The sequence below is a fragment of the Rana temporaria genome, chromosome 6 (genome assembly GCF_905171775.1).
Source record: "Rana temporaria chromosome 6, aRanTem1.1, whole genome shotgun sequence".
NCBI lineage: Eukaryota > Metazoa > Chordata > Amphibia > Anura > Ranidae > Rana > Rana temporaria.
This window is the reverse complement of record NC_053494.1, coordinates 60,981,580-61,005,548: the sequence shown is the minus strand read 5'-3', so window position 1 is coordinate 61,005,548 and position 23,969 is coordinate 60,981,580. Positions and strand designations below refer to the sequence as shown.

The following is a 23,969-nucleotide window of genomic DNA, read 5'->3' as shown; positions in this document are numbered from 1 at the left end:
TGCCCCTGAGTTTCTTCTGGATTCTCCATGTATTTTTTATCAGGTTATACCAATACAAGTTTGAAACACTATTTGGTGAGGCTAATTGTGGTTGACAAGAATCCGAAGCTAGAAAAATACATGTATTTAAAGAAAAATCACTACTGGTTAAGGGGCAGATCCACAAAAGAATTACGCCGGCGTATCTATTGATACGCCGGCGTAATTTTTAATTTCCCGCGTCGTATCTTTGTTCTGTATCCACAAAACAAGATACGACGGCATCTCGGGTCGATTCAACAGGCGTACGTCTTAGTACGGAAAAGAATTTGGGAGCAACTGCGCTAATAAAATACTAATACAATGTGATGGTACTCCTAAGGAATACTACTGTGAAAAAATTAAGCTGCACCTTACTGTATACGGTGGAACAGTGATAGCATAAGGAAAAAAACAAGATGCGCTAAATACATACAAAATATAATACCAAAACAACATGTACCAAAAAAAACCCGTTCAGATGGTGAAGAAGTCGTGCAAGTATACGGGGGGTGATCCGATGCAGCACTCGTTCCGCCCGACCGGTTTCGCAATAAATCGCTTCCTCCGTGCCCCAGAGGAAGCGATTTATCGCGAAACCGGTCGGGCGGAACGTAAACTTGCACGACTTCTTCACCATCTGAACGGGTTTTTTTTGGTCAGCTTCCGGCCGGAGCTCCAATAGACATGCCCTTTTACCATTGTTTTAATGTAAGTGTGTTTTTGACTTCTTTTAAAATAAACGCATCTATGGTTTTACACTATTGCGGTTCCCATATGTTTTTCCATGTTACCTGGTAACCGAGTTCGCAAGCACTGGAATGAGATAAAGATTGTTTTCCAGCTCAGCCCACCTGCACTCTGATTTTCAACGGTTCATCTTTGACATGCTTTCTGGGGTCCTCTTTTAGTTAAGAGACCGCCGGATATCCGGTAAGAGGCTATATTTGCTCTTGGTGGTGGATCACTGCTTCGGGATAGTCACCTCTTAACCTTGGACTTATTTGTGGATCATTAGGTTCATCTTCTTTTTTCACTACACGGGTGGATAGAAGCTTTGTCGTCCCTCTAAGGACTTTTTATTTTTCACATTTCCTCACCTTCACTTATGGACATTGATTTGTTACATGTTGTTTTGGTATTATATTTTGTATGTATTTAGCGCATCTTGTTTTTTTCCGTACGTCTTAGTACGCCGTCGGATCTAAGATGCAATTTTTCGGCGGCCGCTAGGTGGCGTTTCCGTCGAAATCCGCGTAGAGTATGCAAATTAGCTAGTTACGGCGATCCACGAACGTACGCTCGACCGGCGCATTTTTTTACGTCGTTTGCGTTCGGCTTTTTCCGGCGTTCCCGCGTAGAAATTTTAAGTTTTTACGTTGTTTGTGTAAGTCGTTTGCGAATAGGGATTTGCGTAGAATGACGTCACCGTCGTGAGCATTGGCTTGTTCCGGGTTAATTTCGAGCATGCGCACTGGGATACCCCCACGGACAGGGCATGCACAGTTAAAAAAAAAACGTTGTTTACGTCGGGTCACGACGTATTTACATAAAACACGCCCCCATCACAGAGATTTGAATGCCGCGCCATTACGCCGCCAAAGATACACTACTTTGAGGATTCGGAAAAAAAAGGTAAGTTACGGCGGCGTAGTGTAACTTAGATACGCTACGCCCGACACAAACTTACGACGATGTACGTGGATCTACCCCTAAGAGTGTACCCTTTTACTGACAGTGATTACTCAATGTAGTAACATGGATCCTTATTTTGTTCACACCTTCTTTCTGGGGAAGAAAATTGCTAATGCATCTAGGACCGCTACTGTGGGGGACCCCCGAGACCCCACACCCCCCCTGTACCTCTGGGCTGGCTGGCATCCCCAACTATACAGGGGAGGGGGGCGAGAGGGGCGATTGGCAGCTCTGTGATGTCCGCGGGATGTCCCTCCAGCCAGCACAGTTCAGTGTCAGTGTACACAATCGAGAGGGGAGGGGCCTCTGACCCGTGCAGGCACCAAATTCAATGCACAAGTTTGTCCCTCTGTTTGTACACTCCGAGTCTCTTGCCCATACATGCTCGGGTCAGAGGCCCCTCCCCTATCCATTGTATACACTGACACTCAGGAAGTGAGCTGTGCTCCCATGTGGAAGAAAAATATATTTTAAATATATTTTAATAAAACATTCTTAATATATTTTTCTCAAATATATTGCCATATATTTGAAATGCTACAATTTTGGCCAGATTCAATATATTTCAAAAATATATTTCAATATATTTGTGAATATATTTCGAAATGCATTGTGAAATATGTTGCAAATATATTCATAAATATATGTTAAATGTACTTCTGAATGCATTTAGCAATATATTTATGCAACCATAAATATATTGAAATGTGCATTTTGGAATGCATTGTGAATATATTCAGAAATATATTGCTAAATACATTCAGAAGTACATTTTACATATATTTCTGAATACATTCACAATGCATTCCAAAATGCACTTTGCAATATATTTATGGCTGCAAAAATATATTGCTAAATGCATTCAGAAGTACATTTAACATATATTTATGAATATATTTGCAACATATTTCACAATGCATTCCAAAATATATTCACATATTTTTGAAATATATTGAATATGGCCAAAATTGTAGCATTTCAAATATATGGCAATATATTTGGGAAAAATATATTAAGAATGTTTTTTTTTTAAATATATTTTAAATATAAATGTAAATGTACTTCTGAATGCAAAATTTAAAAAAATACATTCCTATTACATTTTGAAATGCTGTGTATTTAAATATTGTATTTTATATATTGTAGGCCTAAAAACCAGCAAACATTTGGAAAAAAAAACAATAACACAGTACAATACACACAACTTTATTATCATGTAAATATACAAAAACTACAACACAGGGAATAGAAAGTGGTGTTAACAGTGGTAAATGACATTAATGACATAGAAGTTTGTGGTATTCTGCTGAGGTTCCTGATGTTTCCCTTCAGGTGATATTTCAACGCCGCAATTTTTCTCGTAACAGCGTCACTGATCACACCTTATGAAGTCCCAGGAAACTTTGCCAAAGTAGCAGCTTTAAAAAGTAAATAGAAAATATTAGACTTATTAGATTTTCCCTGTGAATCAAAAGCCATATAAGACCCTTTTCACACTGCAGCGCTGCTAAAGCTCCAGCGGTTTTGCAGTGTTTTTGAACACTTTTTTAGGCGTTTTTTTTTTAAAAAAAGGGAAAAAGTACAGTTTTTAATGCGCTTTTAAGGTGCTTTGGAAGCGCTGCCCATTAATTTCAATAGGCAGGTGCGTTTTAGGAGCGCTATGTATAGCGCTCCCAACCCGCCCCAGATGCTGCTTGCAGGACTTTTTCTAATGTTGCGCAAGCGCACCGCCCCAGTGTGAAATTACTCATTGCACTGAAAGGGATGCAGTTTTATGAGCTTTTTAGAGGCTATTTCTAGCGCTAAAACGCCTGAAAACTGCCTCAGTGTGAAAGGGGTCTAACAGATGCAGCTGAGTAAACTAACAATATTAAGCATGTATAAAAACATCAAAATTTTGTAGACTTTTCAAAAATCTGTATAAAAATCAACATCTTGCCTACAACTTGCCTTATTAGTTCAGACTACTACCAGACTGAACAAGATATCTCATTTTGACACAACAGTCAAATTGGCTTACAGTCTACATGTCAAAGCTGATGTTTTCTTAGGGGTAGATCCACATACATTTAGTTCGGCGTAGCGTATGTGAGATACGCTACGCTGATGTAACTTACATTTGGCTGCTTTGAATCCTCAAATAATTTGCATAGTGTATCTCTGGCGGCGGAATTCAAATCGGCGATTAGGGGGCGTGTTTCATTTAAATGAAGCGTGTCCCCGCGCCAAATGAACTGCGCATGCATCGTCCCGAAATTTCCCGCCGTGCATTGCGCTAAATGACGTCGCTAGGACGTAATTTTTTTTACTTAGACGTGAATTACGTACATTCTGATTCACGGACTACTTACGCAAAAAAAAAAAAAGAATAAAAAAATATTCAAATTAAACGCGGGAACGACGGCCATACTTAACATGGCAATTCTAACTATACGCCGCAAAACAGTAGCTTTAACTATACGCCGGAAAAAGCCGACTACAGACAACGTAAAAGAATGCGACGGCCGTGCGTACGTTGGTGGATCGTCGTAAATAGCTAATTTGCATACTTGACGCGGAAAACGACGCAAACTCCACCCAGCGGACGCCGAAGTATTGCATCTAAGATCCGGAGGCGTACGAAGCCGTACGCCTGTCGGATCTAACCCAGATGCCGTCGTATCTTGGTTTGAGGATTCAAACTAAAGATACGACTCATGAAATTTTATAGTATGCCGGCGTATCAGTAGATACGCTGGCGTACTCTCTATGTGGATCTACCCCATAGAGTCTAACTGTACACGCTTCTCTCCATCTGTTAGCCGCTTGGAGGCACCGCCTTAAAAGTTACTTTTTAATGAAGTGGTTGTAAAGACACAAGGGTTTTTACCTTCATGTATTCTATGCATGAAGGTAAAAAAATACTTCTGTGTGCAACAGCCCCCCTATACTTACATGAGCCCCCTCTCGATCCAGCGATGTCCACGAGAGCCTTGTCTCTCCAGGGACTTGCACTGCTGATTGGCTTTTTGTAGCGGTGGGAGCTATTGGCTCCCAGTGCTGTCAATCACAGCCAGTGAGCCAATTAGGAGATGGGGCCAAGGCAAGGCTCAGTGTGTGATTGGACACACAGAGCTCTGGTTCAGGAGCACTGGCATGGGACCTGAGAAGAGAAGGATCTGAGCTGCTCTGTACAAAAACCCTTACACAGAGCAGGTAAATAGGAGTAGGACATGTTTGATATTAAAAAAAGACAAAGTTTTAATGTTTCGGTACCAAAAGAAAACGTACCTGTTTAGGCCTTGAGTACGACACTTGACAAGGAGATGAGTTCAACTCTTCAGACGGGACAGAAGGTGATGCACACGATACACCCACACAGGATGAACTTCCACCATCATTCTTCAGTGCTATTAGCTTCGCTCTTGTGGTTTTCAAAGTATCCATTACGCCAGGCAAATCTATGGAAATGCATAAAAACTTTTTAAGTAACATAATGGCCTCACTATAGCCATTCATTTCATTTGTTAGAAATTGATGACTTGTGGAAAAATGTACTTTTACATGATTAGAGGGTTTCCTCCAGTCTGCTGCTGACTCCCCCCCCCCCCCACCACTAGATCAAAAATATTCCAGGAGGGTTTCTCCCAAGGTAAAAGTAAAGATGTTCCACAAAACAAAAATCCTACTTGTGTATATAGTATGTAGTTGCCTCAGTGTACTCACTGATACTATAATGAATGTAGTACAGTAAACTCCCAGTTACCCAACGATCCCCATTAGTACTGTTGTTTCTGGTTGCTTGAGAGCTAATAGTAACTCTCAAGCATCCACCTCCTATGGCACCCTGACCTCCTCCCACTTAGCAGCTAAAGGGGGTAGGGATTGGGGGCAGGGTTTTACCACCCCCAAATTCACATGTGAATGAGCCTTAAAAGTGCTATTGCCAAATGCAACTAAGGGCTCATTCACAAGTGCGGTATGCAATGCTCCAATGCGCCTCTGAGAAATTCTGCAAGGTGGTGAGGAGGCAAAATGTTAACACCAATAATTGCAGTGAAAGGCACGTGATTGCAGCGCGGTAGTACGGCAATTATAGGTTTTAGTCAGGTGTGAGGAGGCAACATTGGAAGACACTGTGCCCTGTGATCTTTGACTTCTCCCATGTTGTTCAGGTAGATCTCCACCTCTCTAAGGTTGCCTAACTCTGCCTTAAAACACTGTAGAATGAAAGGGCAAATGATTGGTCAAACAGAAAATAAAGATAAAAAAAATAAAAAATAACAAAGGCAGCAGTACTGGTGGAATAACACACAATAAATAGATAAAAAATGAAAAGACTGCGCCAATATAAAAAATTCAATTGAAATTAAAAAATGTCACCAATACCAAGTCACATTGAAAGATTGGCATCCAGGGGCTGATACGCCAAAAACAGTGCATAATAATTAACCAAAACAAAAAATCAGAGTGCAAGGAAAAATTTGTATATAAATTCACAAAATGAATGTCCAATTATATGTATAAACAATGAGAGGTTAATACGCCAAATCGGTGATCCCAAAATTGTATGCCAACAGCACACAATTGGCAAACCAAACATCAAAAGTTCTTAATGATATCACCACAAAACTCAAACACTGATGACCAAATGAATAACGAAGGATGATGCAGATATGATGATCAGATACACAGGGCCGCCATCAGGAATTATGGGGCACCTTACACAGCTTCAGGCATGGGCCCCCTGGAGAAGAGAACCGGGGGGGGGGGTGCTGCCGCCTAAGATTGAGAAGCAGGGAGGCTGCAACGAATTGAGAAGTGGGGGGGGGCCCTTTACAAAAAAATAAGAAATAAAGAAAAATATATATAAAAAAGGGGGTAGCCATCCGGGGCCCTGGGGACCTCTGGCTGGGCCCTTTAATAAAAAGAAAAAAAGAAAAAAATATATATAAAAAATATATATTTAAATGTATTTATTTTTAAAAACTGGGGTTGCCATCTGGGGCCCTGGGGACCTCTGGGCCCTTTAATAAAATACATATATATTTATATATCCATTACGCCAGGCAACCCCCACACACATTTTTTTTTTTTTAGAAAAAGAAATTACAAAAAAGGGGGGTTGCCATCCGGGACCTCTGGGCCCTTTAATAAAAAAAAATAAACCTCTGGGCCCTTTAATAAAAAATAAATAAATAAAAAAATATAAAAAAATAAACATTTATTAAAAAAAAGGGGGGGGGGGGTTGCCATCCAGGGCCCTGGGGACTTCTGGGCCCTTTAATAAAAAATAAATAAAAAAATAAATTACAAAAAAAGGGGGGTTGCCATCCTGGACCTCTGGGCCCTTTAATAAAAAAAAATAAACCTCTGGGCCCTTTATAAAAAATAAATAAATAAAAAAATATAAAAAAATAAACATTTATTAAAAAAAAGGGGGGGGGGTTGCCATCCAGGGCCCTGGGGACTTCTGGGCCCTTTAATAAAAAATAAATAAAAAAAGGGGGGTTTGCCACATGGGACCCTGGGGACCTCTGAGCCCTTTAATAAAAAATATATATATATATATATATATATATATATATATATATATATATATATATATATATATAAAATAAATAAAATAATATAAAAAATAAATTAAAAACATGTATAAAAAAAGGGGGGTTGACATCCGGGGCCCTCTGGGCCCTTTAATAATAATAATAATAATAATATTAATAATAATAATAATAATATAATATATATATATATATATATATATATATATATATATATATATATATATATATATATATATATATATATAAAAAATAAAAGAAATAAAAAAATATATAACATTTTTTTTTTATAAAAAAGGGGGGTTGTCATTCAGGTTCCTGGGGACCTCTGAAATCCAAAAAAAAAAAAAATTGGCCCTTTAACCACTTCAATACCGGGCTTTAAAACCCACCTCCTTCCCGGGCCTATTCTGGCACTTCTCTCCTACATATACAAATCATCATTCTTTTGCTACAAAATTACTCAGAACCCCCAAACATTATATATGTTTTTTTAGCAGACACCCTAGGGAATAAAATGGCGGTCATTGCAACTTTTTATCTTGCACCGTATTTGCGCAATAATTTTTCAAACGGCTTTTTTTTGTAAAAAAATGGTTTCATAAATTAAAAAATAACAAAACAGTAACGTTAGCCCAATTTTTTACGTACACTCATGGAATGGCGCCAAACTTTGTTACTTAAAAATCTACTTAAAAATCTCCATAGGCAACACTTTAACATTTTTACAGGTTACCAGTTTAGAGTTACAGAGGAGGTCTAGGCTAGAATTGTTGCACACGCTCTAACGCACGCGGCGACACCTCACATGTGTGGTTTGAACGACGTTTACATACGTGGGCGGGACTTACGTGTGCGTACGCTTCTGAGCGCGAGCTACCAGGGACAGGGGCATTTTAATTTTTTTATTATTATTATTAATTTTTTATTTTACTTATTTATTTATTTTTTACACTTTTTTTTACATTTTTTTTTCAATCGCTTTTATTCCTATTACAAGGAATGTAAACATCCCTTGTAATAGGAAATGTGTGTGACAGGTCCTGTTTAAGGAGAGATGCGGGGTCAATAAGACCCCACATCTCTCCTCCAGGCTGGAAAGAATGAGATCGTGAAAACAAATTCACAGATCTCATTCAAACTAGCCGCAATTGCGGTTTGTTTACTTACGGGGACCCGGGCGTGATGTCATCACATCGCGCCCGGGCCTCCGACTGGTCACCAGTCATCTCTATGGCAAACATCCGGCGGACGGCGATCATCTCTCCGGGCCCCCGATGGGACGGGAGAGTCCGGAGAAGCACCGGATGGCAGCGGGATGTCCCCTCCCGCCGCCTGTAAGAACGATCTAGCGGCAGAACCGCCGCTATGATCATTCTTACGGTGCGCAGGATCGCCGCCGCTAAAAAATGATATCTCAATGATGCCTCTGGGTGCAGGCATCATTGAGATATCCCCCCGCAAAGCCCAAGACGTCATATGACGTCCACCCGGGATAACAGGTCCCCGTTTGGACGTCATATGACGGCGTGCGGGTATTAAGTGGTTAATAAAATAAAAATATATTAAAAAATATATATATTTTTTTTATAAAAAAATTCATAAAAAAAAGGGGGGTTGCCATCTGGGGCCCTGTGGGCCTCCGGGCCACTTACAGGTGTACTGCCTGTACCCCCCTGATGGCCGCCCTGCAGAGTAGGGTGTAGACCAGATGAGTCATGTAGGTTCATCTCCATGTAACGGTTCATCTCCACGGCGACACACTTGTAATTCGGGATATACTGTAAATGTGTATTTTAAGAAGCAATCCAAATTAAAGGCAGCTACCAATAATAATGTATTTATATAAAAATACACAAAAATGTAAGATATATAAGAAAAACTTCACTTTTGAAATATGTTGGTGAAATGTTTTAAATGTCTTACAAATGGAAAAGCTTTAATATAGAATATTTAATTAAAATAAAAAAATACACATTAAATTATATACACATAGTAAAACAGAAGAATAAACAAACCCTAGTAAATTAGCAATCTGCAATTCCAATCCCATCTTTGTTCTTTCAGTAAAAGTCTTACCCTACCTCCAGACAAAAAAAAGCCCAGCAATTGAGATATCAACTAGAAAAGATAGAATTTCTGGGGAAATTGTGTGACGTCGTGTTCTTGCCTCCACCAATACTCCTGACTGGAGACATTGCCCCTGGAGATGTAAACCCTTCAGCCTTGTGTGGGAGGAGCTAAAAATTCACTTCACAGCTGTGTGTGAGAAGTTATTCACCTCAGCGTTTCCTAGGAAACCAATGTTTGTTGATATGCAGCCTCTGAGCAGAGACCAGAAATTCTGGCTTTTTTTTTGAATACTTGTCCTTCTTCAGGCAGTATTTTAAAAACTATAAATCGTACAGTGAATATCTTTATATTGTGTGAATCACAAGACCCAGACCTACATTTTGATGTATAGTATGTCTCTGAAATATTAAAATTGAAGGCACAGTCGCAGTTTAAATATTACTTGTCTATGTAGTGTAAAAACTGTGGGAGGAGTTACCATATCTATAGGGGGAGGAGTCTGTATTATCCAATCATGTTGCTTGCTTATTGTAAATTTGCATATTTCAGGAAAACACTTTCATTCCTTGAATTTTTATCTTTTCTTAGTAATAAATAATAAAACAATGATTCTGGGAGGGGGGAGAGTAAAACCAGTAATAAGTTTAGTAGATATCGCCTGCAATGACAGCGAAAAAAAAAAAAAAAAAAATGTTCTCTCCATAAGTTGACTGTAACAAATTTTCACCTGCTATAAATAGGGCTGAGAGCAAACTTAATATCTGCCTAAGGGTAAAACGCCCTGAATACGCCCGTTCTCGATCTGTACACGGAAGCTAAGCTCGGTAGCCTGGGGTGAGTACTTGGAATAGGAGACGGTTCGCTTGCGGCTGTTGACCTCCTTAAGGAATCCACCAGGTCCTGTAGGCTTTTTGCTTTTCTTCCAGCAGGGGTCACTCTGCTCCATGGCTCTTTTTACATTCATTTTTACCCGAAACCCCCCCTCCCCAACCTGTAAGGGGCCGGGTGGTCCCCAGGGGCCCAGAATAAAATAAAATGTATTAATAATAATAATAATAATAATAATAATATAATATATATATAAAAAATAAAAGAAATAAAATATATAAAAAAATATTTTTTTTATAAAAAAGGGGGGTTGTCATCCAGGGTCCTGGGGATCTCCGGGCCCCTAAAAAAAAAAAATTGGCCCTTTAATTAAAAATAAAAATATATTAAAAAAATATATATTTTTTTATAAAAAATAAATAAATAAAGGGCGTTGCCATCTGGGGCCCTGTGGGCCTCTGGGCCCCTGGGAACCACTGGACCCCTAAAAAAAAAGTAATTGGCCCTTTAATAAAAAATAAAATAAAAATATTTAAAAAAATATATATATTTTTTATAAAAAATAAATAAAAATAAGGGGGGTTGCCATCTGGGGCCCTGTGGGCCTCCGGGCCCTTGTAAACTCCGGACCCCTAGAAAAAAAATTTGGCCCTTTAATAAAAAATAAAATAAAAATATATTAAAAAAAATATATATTTTTTTTATAAAAAATAAATAAAAAAAAGGGGGGTTGCCATCTGGGGCCCTGTGGATCTCCGGGCCCCTAAAATAAAAAAAATTGGCCCTTTAATAAAAAATAAAATAAAAATATATATATATATTTTTTATAAAAAATAAATAAAAAAAAGGGGGGTTGTTATCTGGGGCCCTGTGGGCCTCCGGGCCCTGGGAACCTCCGGACCCCTAAAAAAAAAAAAATTGGTCCTTTAATAAAAAATAAAATAAAAATATATTTAAAAAAAATATATATTTTTTTTATAAAAAATAAATAAAAAAAAGGGGGGTTGCCATCTGGGGCCCTGTGGATCTCCGGGCCCCTAAAAAAATAAAAAAATTGTCCCTTTAATAAAAAATAAAATAAAAATATATAAAAAATTTTTTTATAAAAAATAAATAAAAAAAAGGGGGGTTGTTATCTGGGGCCCTGTGGGCCTCCGGACCCCTAAAAAAAAGAAAATTGGCCCTTTAATAAAAAATAAAATAAAAATATATTAAAATATATATATATTTTTTATAAAAAAAAAAAAAGGTGTTGTTATCTGGGGCCCTGTGGGCCTCCGGGCCCCTGGGAACCTCCAGACCCCTAAAAAAAATGTGGCCCTTTAATAAAAAATAAAATAAAAATATATTAAAAAATATATATTTTTTTATAAAAAATAAATAAAAAAAGGGGGGGTTGCCATCTGGGGCCCTGTGGGCCTTTGGGCCCCTGGGAACCTCCTGACCCCTAAAAGAAATGTCCCTTTATTAAAAAATAAAATAAAAATATATTGAAAAAAATATATATATATTTTATAAAAATAAATAAAAAAAAGGGGGGTTGCCATCTGGGGCCCTGTGGGCCTCCGGGCCCCTGGGAACCTCCGGACCCCTAAAAAAAATTGGCCCTTTAATAAAAAATAAAAAAAATATATTAAAAAAAATATATATTTTTTTTATAAAAAAAAGAAAAAAAAAGGGGGTTGCCATCCGGGCCCCTGGGGACCTCCGGGCCCCTTACAGGTGTACTACCTGTGCCCCCCTGATGGCGGCCCTGCAGATACAGTGCCAGTTGAATGTGGTGATATAAAAAAACAGAAGGTGCCCACCACCGTAATTAAGTTGTCCGCTTACCAAAGGCAAGTTGTCTCAGTTGTCGTTTTCTTCTTCCAAGTGCTTATTCCGGTTTTCCATTCACCAGTTGTCAGTCTTGGTCAGAAAAAAAATTTGCTTTCCACCTCCACCCCCCCCCCCCCCCCCCCCCCCCCCACACACACACACACCACAGACACCACTAACCTCCTTCTGCACAATTTATTTGATGGCAGCTGAATGTAAACAGCAGGTAGTGGGGGAACCATAGCCAGACTGCCATTGGCTGTTTCAATTTTAAAATTAGGCTGATTATTGCGCCCCCTCCCACTGCCTGTTGTCAGTCAGCAGAGGAAGACCTGAAGAAGACCTTTGCTGATTGACAACAGGCAGTGGGCGGGTGCAATAGCCCACTAGCTATTGGCTACTGCAAATTAAAATAGTCAATAGCAACCTGGCTATTGATTCCCCTGCTATCTGCTCTTTTTTGCTGTATTCTGACAGTGGCCAGTGGCTGTTAGAATACAAAAAAAGGCCTAGGTGTCAACTGATATCAGGCTACTTCTGGGGCAGCTGTATGTATCAGAATATCAGTACCTCATATTGTTATCAGCCTGAAAGGTGGCCCATAATTGGTATCTGTATGGAAAAATCCATATCTGTTGGCACCTAGTAGCAGGGCAGATAATATGCAAAAGGGGAGGGAGACATAAAACATTGGTAGCACTGTGCCCTGACATTATAATGGGGTATATTTACTAAAGGCAAATCCACTTTGCACTACAAGTGCACTTGGAAGTGCAGTCGCTGTAGATCTGAAGGGGACATGCTAAGAAAAAATTTTTTTGCTTGTACATGACTGGATGATAAAATCAGCAGAGCTTCCCCTCATTTCAGATCTTCCCCTCAGATCTGCAGCGACTGCATTTCCAAGTGCACTTGTGATGCAAAATGGATTTGCCTTCAGTAAATCAACCCCTATGCTGCATGGTGAGTGGATATAGAATGAAAGCCGTATAATATTATATGCAGCAATGTGCACTGAAAGTATGCTACACAGTTACTGGATATAACATGGAAGCCATACATATTATATGCAACAGGGTGACATGCTGTGGAAGAGGAGCTTTATAATATTACATTAATGTGCACATGCTGTATGGTAACTGGGAAGGTGAATGCACACAGAATGAGAACTATTCAGCAGGAAACAGACAAATAAAACTTAACTCATGCACCAAACTTTCACAATTCTAATATTATTTGATAGAATACATACCTTTCATCCAGGAGAATACATTCAGGAGAATACAGAGAGCGTCTCCACCATGCCATGCTTTCCTTTCCAGACTAGGCCTTGCCAGAAACAGGAAGTGAGAGGTGAAAGTTCACCCCTCTGGTTCCCACTGCTCACTTCCTGTCTTCCTGTATTATGGTTGAAGTCTCTCTGTTTGAAGAGTTTTTCCCAGGGCAGGATTTACATATTAGAAGATTGATGGGAGAGGCATTCTATATATATATATATATATATATATATATATATATATATATATACACTGTATCTTCATTCTGCTATACTGTATGTGTGTGTTTGTATATATATATATATACATATATATATATATATATATCAGATATACTCTATGTGTGTGTATATTTGTATATATATATATATATATATATACACACACACACACATACACGCATATATACACACACACACACACATACACGCATATATACACACACACACACACAACAATGCAGCTCTCATCACTTACATATCTAGCTTCCAGCCCAGCCTAGTATTGGCCCATGACAACAGTGCAGCTTGGGCAGGGATATGACATTTAAAGCGGAGTTCCACCCAAAAGTGGAAGCTCCACTTATTTGCCTCTCCCCCCCCCCTACTTTGCCACATTTGCCACCTTTCGGGGGAGGGGAGCAGGTTCCTGTTTTTGACAGGTACCTGTCCCCACTTCCGAGAGATCTCGCTGCGGCGGATGCGTTTCCGATGCTTTTCTGCATGCGTGTTTTTGATGCATGTTTGGTGTGTTTTTAAAGCATTCCAGTGCATTTTCCTCCTCTTTTTTACTTAACCTAAGATAAGGACATGTGTGTTCTAGTGCGTTCAGGTGCATTCTAGTGCGTTTTTGATGTGCTTTACAGTGTTCCAGTACAGTCCAGTGCAGGAAAAATGCAGCATGCTCTACTTTTTTTCTGAAACTGCAAGCACTGGTGTGAATTATGCCATTGAAAACCATATAACCTACTTTCCATGCAGAAAAAAATACGCATTGGACTGCATGTGGTGTGAATTGGCCCCTATAGGGAATGGCGGCAGCAGCACCCGAGAGCCAATGGAAACATTGGCTGGGGTACCAACATCGCCGGATTCCAGGACAGGTAAGTATGTGTACAGTATGGGGGTTATTTACTAAAGGCAAATTCACTTTGCACTACAAGTGCAAACTACAAGTGCAAACTACAAGTGCAAAGTGCACTTGAAATTGCACTGAAAGTGCACTTGTAAGTGCAGGCGCTGTAAATCTGAGGGGTAGATCTGAAATGAGGGGAAGCTCTGCTGATTTTATCATCCAATCATGTGCAAGCTAAAATGCTGTTTTTTTATTTTCCTTGCCCCCCTCGGATCTACAGCGACTGCACTTCCAAGTGCACTTTCCTTGCAATTTCAAGTGCACTTTGCATTTGTAGTTTGCACTTGTAGTGCAAAGTGGATTTGCCTTTAGTAAATAACCCCCTTTGTGTAGCTGCTGACTATTAATTTTGTGCTGGGGAGAACTTTAATATCCCAATTCCTTTTAATTATCTGCTGGAATTACCCTTCGGCAGGTATTAAGTCCAAACAATGGACTGGACTTAGTATAAAAATAATATACAGTATATATACTATATATACTATATTGCCAAAAGTATTAGGACACCTGCCTTTACATGCACATTAACTTTAATGGCATCCCAGTCTATAACAGCTTCAATTCCTCTGGGAAGGCTGTCCTATGGGAATGTTTGACCATTCTTCTAGAAAAACATTTGTGAGGTCAGGCAATGATGTTGGATGAGAAGGCCTGGCTCATAGTCTCCACACAAATTCATCCCAAAGGTGTTCTATCAGGTTGAGGTCAGGACTCTGTGCAGGCCAATCAAGTTCCTCCACCCCAAACTCGCTCATCCATGTCTTTATGGACCTTGCTTTGTGCACTGGTCCAAATCATTTGGTGGAGGGGGGATTATGGTGTGGGGTTGTTTTTCAGGGGTTGGGCTTGGCTCCTTAGTTCCAGTGAAGGGAACTCTTAAAGCGTCAGCATACCAAGACATTTTGGACATTTTCATGCTCCCAACTTTGTGGGAACAGTTTGTGGCCCCTTCCTGTTCCAACATGACTGCCCACCAGTGCACAAAGCAAGGTCCATAAAGAAACTGATGAGCGAGTTTGGTAATATTCTTTTACTTTAAAAGAGTAAAACAAACCATTTTAAAATCGGAGTGGGTCTCTTATAAATGTATTCATAATGTTATCTATGTCATAATTACAAAAATATCAGAAAAAATATATGTTGAAATGTCTTTATTAGACATTACATTTTTTCAGAAAACATATTTTAAAAATATATTTTCCAATATATGTTTTTGGAAAATGCATTTAAATTATATTTTTGGAATGCATTTACAAGTATATTTAAAGATATATGTTTAAATGCATTTTTTTATATGTTCAAAAATATCTGGAAAATATATTTACAAACATATATTTTCACATATATGCCTTTGGAAAATATATTACAATTATATTTTTGGAACGCATTTACAAATATATGTAAAAATATATGTTGAAATGACTTTTTTATGTGTTAAATCTGAAGAATATATTTTAAAAATATATTTTCCAATATATGTTTTTGGAAAATGCATTTAAATTATATTTTTGGAATGCCTTTACAAATATATTTAAAAATATATGTTTAAATGTATTTTTTTTAGATGCTCAAAAATATCTGTCAAATATATTAAAAAATATATATTTTCAAATATATGCCTTTGGAAAATATATTTTAATTTACATTTTTGGAATAGATGTAAAAATATATTCGCGTAGGCCAATATATTGTAAATATATTTAAAACATATAATTTTTTTAAATAAATATATTGGAAATATATTTTTCTTCCGTATGGGCTGGCTGGAGGGACATCCTGCAGCTATCACAAAGGAAAGAATGTACAGGGGCTGCTGTTTCTTGCATTTTTAGACTTATAGTGTAAGGTAAGCCCAACACTGCCCCCCCACCTGTGACACTGGGCCCCCTCCACCTGTGACACTGACCCCCCCCACCTGTGACACTGGCTCCCCCTACCTGTGACACTGGCTTCCCCCACCTGATGCCCCCACCTGTGACACTGCCCCCCTGCCTGTGACACTGTCCCCCCGCCTGTGACACTGCCCCCCACCTGTGACACTGCTTCCCCGCCTGTGACACTACTCCCCCGCCTGTGACACTGGCCCCCCCACCTGTGCCCCCATCTGTGACACTGGCCCCCCACCTGTGCCCACATCTGTGACACTGATCCCCCACCTGTGCCCCCGCCTGTGACACTGGCCCCCCCGCCTGTGACACTGCCCCCTTCACCTGTGCCCCCGCCTGTGACACTGTCCCCCACCTGTGACACTGTCCCCCACCTGTGCCCCAGCCTGTGACACTGCTGCCTACCAGCAATACTGTACAATACCATTCATCACACTCCACCTCCACATGCCCAGCAATACTGTACAATATCATCACACTCCAACGTGATTGCATTGTAGAAAAAAAAAACAGTTACTTTGCTGAGTAACTAAATACTTTGCCAATGAAGTAACTAATTACTTTGCCAATGAAGTAACTGAGTCACTAACTCAATTACTTTTTCGGACAAGTAATTTGTAACTGTAACTAATTACTTTTTTAAAGGAAGATGAGCAACACTGGTAGCAGGATCCTTGTACTAATGGTAGCAACACTCTTGGCCTGATACACTGTAATGACCCTGACTGACTAACTACAGGCCTAATCTTTAGGCGCCAAACATCACTAGGCGGTGCGTGCACAATATTACTGACCCAGGTCTTGAACTGTAGCCGATGATGTCTTCCAACCGATTAACGAAAGTCCTTTCAGCAAACATGAGGTACTGCAGGTGAGGTAGTTCTCCGTTTCTCAGCTCCTATCAGCCTTCCTGAAAAAACAATCCCTTTTTCCTCCGGACAGGCTCTGTACTGAACGGTGATTACTCAGCTGCCGTTCCTGAAGCTCTAGGACACACGGTCCTCCCTGGATGCGAACAGATTAAATTTTCACACAGTTCCACAAAACATGTCTGCTCCAACTGCTTCCTGATTTCAGCTTCTCCAGCTCAGCTCCACCTCCTCTAAATAAGCAAGAGCTTACAGTCTGTAGAAACAGCGGCCTCTTGTGGTCAAAACTCAGAATGACAATTATACACAAAGAGTGAACAATAAAACTCAGAATGGCAATTATACACAAAGAGTGAACAATGGGAACTGCTTCACAATCTCACATGCCACCCCACTAGAAGTAGTCGTCCTCTGCAACTTTTCCCATATAAACTCATCCTGGGCATAGCGCTGTGGAGGCACACCAGCATTGGGCCTTGTTGACCTTCTTAGAGAAAGGGACTCAGAAGTACTGGGGACATCAGGCATATCTGTCAGGGGAGGAGCTACTACTGGTTCAGCACTCTCTTTGGGTGGAAAACCTGCCTCAGCCGAGGCCTCGTTGGGTACCTGGGCAGGAAAAACCCACCATTTCTCATCCTCCTCTTCTGTACTCTGAGCGTGAGAAGGCATCTCCTCCACACACACTGGTTCGTCAAAATTACAACGTCTTAACATATTACGGTGCAAGTTTCGGGAGGGTCCCCCAGTCCCCACTGGCTCTACCTCATAGACTGGAATGGCAGGGTCTACCCTCCCTTTCACTGTGTATGGGACTGCCTCCCACCGCCCATCCAACTTCCCAGATGGCCGTTTGGCTTTGACCATCACCCGATCACCCGGGGCATACCCATCCCTGTGCACTGGTCTCAGGTTGGGGTGTACCACTTGGCCCAGTTGCTCCCCTACAACCTTGTGGATAGTTCTCAGCCGGCGGCGGTGTTCTTGCACCCATGCGGTGGTACTTCTTGGTGGTGGCTCCATCGGGTTGGGCATGTGAAGGTCTTCAAACTCCCGTCCAACTCTCCCAAACATATGGGGAGAGTATCCAGTGGTACTGTGTACCCTGTTGTTATAGGCCCACATTAGTTCAGGTAGGTATTCGGGCCACTGGGCCTTTTGGCTATCCTCCAGAGTCCGCAGCATCTGAGCAAGGTGCGGTTAAAAGCGTTCGCACACCCCGTTTCCTTGACTATGATACGGGGTGGTGCGGGAGCGTTCGATCCCATACAGCTGGTACAGTTCATACATTAGAGTACCCTGGAAACACGCTCCCTGGACCGAATGTATTCTCTGTGGGCAACCGAACACCTGAATAAAGTGTTTGCAGACCGCTTCAGCAGCTGACTCTGCTGTCTAGTCTTTGGTGGGTACAGCCACCGCATACTTGGTGAAGTGATCTGTCATGACTAGACAGTATGAGTGTCCCGAGGTAGAATACCCAATCTGCACATAATCAATCATCAGAAGCTCCAGGGGCGCTGAGGTCCGGATTGTCTGGACAGGGGCCCGCTGTTCAGTACTCTTACTCAACCCGCAGGGTCGACACTTAAGACATGCCTTGGCCACAATGTCAGCCAGATCTGGACAATAAACCAGCCGTTGGAGCCACTTGAACGTTTTGTCGCTCCCGAAATGGGCTCCCCTTTCATGGGCTTCCCTGGTGGCTTCCGGTCCCAATGACATGGGGATGACAATCTGTTGTCGGTACTGCAGCTCTGTCTGTAAGTATATGGTCCGGCACAGGAGTCCCTGGTTAATGGTCAACTTATCCCACTGTCTCAACAACTTTTGGCCCTCTGGGGTCAGTCTGGCTCGCTCTTCTGGCCGTGGTCAGATCTTAGCCTGAACCCATTCCTTCACTTTCCCACAAGTCCGGGGCAGCCATCTGGATTCTCTCCCAATCGGCCAATGTCTTTCCCAGCACCAGGGACATCCTGGACGCCACCCCACTTGAATGTGCTTCACGTCCTGGAAAAGGGGTAATCGACCAAGGTCAGGCGTTTCAGTGTCTTCCAGCTCCTCGTCGGTACTCTGATCCGACAACCCTACAGGGACTCGGGAGAGTGCATCAGCGTTGCTGTTCTCCCTACCTGACCGAAACTTGATGCGGTATTGGTACTTAGAAAGGCGAGCCATCCACCTCTGTTCAAGAACACCGAGTTTGGCATTCTCCAGATGTGCTAACGGGTTGTTGTCCGTCATCACGGTCACCTCTGCACCTGTCAGGTACTCCGCAAATCTTTCGGTCATGGCCCATACCAGCGCCAGTAATTCCAATTTAAAGGAGCTGTAGTTATCAGGGTTGCGCTCTGATTCCCTCAGAGACCGCCTGCCGTAGGCAATGACCCTCTCACGTCCATCCTGGACTTGGGATAACACGGCCCCCAGACCATGTAGACTTCCTTCAGTGTACAACAGGAATGGGGTGTCGAACTGTGCAAAAGCTAGAATCGGGGCTCTGATCAGCGCCTCCTTCACTGCTTCAAAGGCCTCTTGCGCTCTGGATCCCCACTCGATGGGGCGATTCTTTGGGCCCCCCGCAGTGCCCCTAAATAATTTGTTTAAAGGGCCCACCAAATGAGCAAATTTGGGTATTAACCTCCGGTAATAACCGGCCATTCCCATGAATGCCAGCACCTCTCTCAGTGTACGCGGTTGGGGCCACTTCTGGACGGCCTCCACCTTACTGGGGGCCGGCTTTACCCCGTCCTGGGTGACTACATGTCCCAAATAGTCGATCTGTTGCTGAAACAGTTGGCACTTCTTGGGATTGATCTTGAGCCCATGGTCTCGTAGCCATCCTTGCACCTGTCGCAGCTTCTGAAGGTGGTCTTCAAAGGAGGCCCCAAACACTACTATGTCGTCCAGGTATATCAATACCGACTCGAAGTTGAGATCCCCCAGGCAGTGCTCCATTAGCCGCTGGAATGTTCCTGGGGCATTGGACAGGCCGAATGGCATCCGGTTAAACTCGTAGAGTCCCATAGGTAGAATGAAAGCAGTCTTTGCTTTGTCCTTCTCAGCCACCGGTACTTGCCAATATCCACTGGCCAGGTCAAGAGTCGAGAAGAATTTAGCATGGCTCAGGGCTGACAACGACTCCTCAATCCGCGGAAGTGGGTAAGCATCCCGGACGGTCTGAGCATTTAGCTTCCGATAATCGATGCAGAACCGGAGACTCCCATCTTTCTTCCGCACAAAGACTACTGGAGCAGCCCAGGGACTTTGGCTCTCTTGGATCACCCAGTTTTCAAAACATGCTGGCTACCATATCCTTCACCTCCTGGTACATTTTAGGTGGGATTTGCCGGTAACGTTCCCTGATTGGTGCCGCATCGCCAGTAGGGATTTCGTGTTCAATGGCGGAAGCACACCCAAAGTCCTCATCATGTCGCGAAAATGCCTCTTGAAATTCCCAGAGGGTGTCTTCCAGCAACTTTTGTTGTCCGGAAGTCAGAGTCTTGCAGTCCACCCCCATTCGGTCCATGATCACTCGACCATTCCATTTCATCGTCGGGACCTCCCTTTGTTGAACCTATATAGCATAGGTCCAGGCTGATCTCCTATCAGGCTGTAGCGTGAAACTCTGTCATTGAGAGACATCTCCTTCGGACACATAGACTTTGGCCAGCAGGGTGTTTCCGGGAATGGTCAGCTCACCGTCTTCAACATTGAGGCAGCGTACAGGCACACACCCGTCTTTCACAATGGCGAGGGTCCGGGCTACCAGTGGGCGAGTCTGTGTTTCCTCTTGATAAGAGGGCTCAATCAGGACCTCCAGTCCATTCAGTCGTCGTCCAGCCCCCACCGGCAGCATCAAGATTCGCTCTTGTCGAGGTGGAATCTTCACCGGGGTCTTCCGCGGCACCTTTACGTCTCCAATGGGCCGACCGGACATGTTACTCCTTTGCAGATTACAGCTCCTCACCATCTGTTGTAAAACATTCTGGGTCGGCCGGTGTGTGGTGGCCCGTTGCCAATACTTCAGCCCTTCTTTGGCATAGAGTTGATGGTCTAGATCCCTCAGTACATTCATACCTAGGGTCACGTCCATTCCTTCCTGAGACAGATGATCCACCAGCACGACCCCCTTCTTGCCGATGTCTTGCCCAAACAATCGGACACGCATCCATACTATCCCTCGGACGTCCATCTCTCGGTTATCGGCAGCCGTCAGCCTGATGACGCTCCTGTCTTCGGGCTCCATCATATGCCGGAAGTGCCTTTCGAAGAACTCCAGGGGCATAAGGGTGCACTCTGATTCTGTATCAACTAAGCAGCGTACCTTCTGGCCTTCCAATTCAGCTTCCATAACAGGGCTACTGGCATACAAGTCACGTTCCTCACGCATAGGGCCTAGCTTCTGGTGTACCGCCGCAGTAAGCCCAGCTACTGCGGCGGTCGGAAGTTTAACGCCGGCTCGGATTTCATTTGTTCTGGGCACTCTCTGGCTATATGGCCGTACTGTCGACAAGCCCAACAGAGGGGTCCTCTTTTGACGTGCCCCCGCACCTGAGTTATCCTGGATGGAGTGGTGTGGTGTACTGGGGTCATTTCCGGGGGCCAGGGCGATCCTGACTTTATCTGGGACACTTCCAGCCGGAGTTCTTTCAATTCTGTCCGCAGGGCCTGGACCGTATCCTTTAAGGAATCAGAGTCTTCAGATGCAGACTGACGTCCCGTAGCATGGGTGCTACTCACTACTCTACCCGTCACAGGCATGTGCTCTTCCTCTCTCTCCACGGAGGCTAGGTAAACACTGTAGAATGTCATGTCGGCTGCCGTCCGTGTCATCTCTTGCAGCTTGTCCTGTAAGAACTTGTTGGAGAGCCCTACTACGAACTGATCTCTTAGTAGCCGGTCTACCCATGGCCTCTGGGTCACGCCGCTTTATTTCATTGAGTGTCTCCTGTAAGGCATTAGAGTACTGCATCAGGGTCTCACCCTCTCGCTGTGTTTGGTTGAAGAAGTGGCTTCGCAGCTGCACTACTTTAGCATGGCCCCCTAGTGCTCTCTCCAGCAGGGAGAATATTTTCTCTAGGGTGTCCCTCTCAGATTCGGGCCTTACCATCACTGCCCGTCTGATGTCACCCTCAAGAGCTCCCAACGCAACCTCTGCCTGCAGCTCAGGGGTCAGGTTACACATTCTAACTGCACTCCACACCCTTTCAGTCCAGTCCTGCAACGTCATGTTTTGGCTGTCATACTTTGGCAGATGACGCAGCAGCGCCCCTACGGGGATGTATCCTACTGGGGCGGGCATGGCATTGGGGGCAAGCTGGCCTTGTACTGGTACAACCTGAGCTGGGTTCTGATCCGGTGCCACTGGCGCCAGGGGAAGATCTTCCACTGCGTTTCCGTCCATAACGGTCGCTGTATCCTGCCGACTACACCAAGTTGTAAGTCGTGTACCGGGGTGGGCTCTCCAAGATACAGCGCAGTCACGAACGAGGAAAGCAACTTTGACACCAACTTTTGTGAAACAGTTCTTTTACTGTAACAAGGTATTAAACCAAAACCCCAAAATGAACACAGAATAAGGTTACATACACCCAGCCGTAGCTGAGAACCCCTGTGCGGCACAGCAAGATAACCCCGGGTGGATACCGAGGCAATTTGCCGTAATTTGCCTATTGGAGGATACAACTAGGACTGTCCCTCCGTACCTTTTATCACCCTTATCAGAACGCGAACGATTATGTATATGCTTAGTTTCGGGGTCATCTGCGGTACAGCACAGCAGCTTATAAACTTATCACTTCAATGCAATATTTACCCCCTCCCTTTTACATAACCGATATGATAACACGTGTGTAAGTTTTACTTCCTTAATGAAGACACTAAACAGGTTTGTAGTTTGGAAGATTGCTCTCCATATGCAATGTCTCTTTAAGTATCAGGATCCTTGTACTAATGGTAGCAACACTCTTGGCCTGATACACTGTAATGACCCTGACTGACTAACTACAGGCCTAATCTTTAGGCGTCAAACATCACTAGGCGGTGCATGCACGATATTACTGACCCGGGTCTTGAACTGTAGCCGATGATGTCTTCCAACTGATTAATGAAAGTCATTTCAGCAAACATGAGGTACTGCAGGTGAGGTAGTTCTCCGTTTGTCAGCTCCTATCAGCCTTCCTGAAAAAACTATCCCTTTTTCCTCCGGACAGGACGGTGATTACTCAGCTGCCATTCCTGAAGCTCTAGGACGCCCCTGGATGCGAACAGATTCAATTTTCACACAGTTCCACAAAACATGTCTGTTCCAACTGCTTCCTGATTCCAGCTTCTCCAGCTCAGCTCCACCACCTCTAAATAAGCAAGAGCTTGCAGTGTGTAGAAACAGTGGCCTCTTGTGGTCAAAACTTAGAATGACAATTATACACAAAGAGTGAACAGTAAAACTCAGAATGGCAATTATACACAAATGGGTAGATTCACACACAATGGCCTAAAATTAGGACGGCCTAGCCTACTTTTTTTAGGCTACACCGCCGAAAATTATTTAGGTTAGAAGTGATTCTCAAACCACTTACCTTCAAATTTTCGGCGGCGTAGCCTAAAACGAGCGGGCGTAAGCGCGCCTAATTTAAATGACTGGGAGGGGGGCGTGTATAATTGAAATGAGGCTTGACCTCACGTTTTTTGACGTTTTTTACACTGCGCATGCGCCGGGCGACTACATTTCCCAGTGTGCATTGCGGCTAAGTAGGCCGTACGGGCCTATTGATTTCGACACGTACGTAAACGACGTAAATCCCGATTCGCGGAGAACTTGCGCAA

General features: G+C 42.8%; 1 long non-coding RNA gene across 1 annotated transcript; it reads right to left on the bottom strand.

The window, feature by feature from the left end:
• Positions 1-3,093: 3,093 nt before the first annotated feature.
• LOC120942638 lies at positions 3,094-13,290 on the bottom strand. Its single transcript, XR_005750208.1, has 3 exons — positions 13,228-13,290; positions 4,984-5,153; positions 3,094-3,131 (listed from the first exon to the last, which is right to left on the bottom strand). It is a non-coding gene; the product is annotated as an uncharacterized LOC120942638 (long non-coding RNA).
• Positions 13,291-23,969: the final 10,679 nt, after the last annotated feature.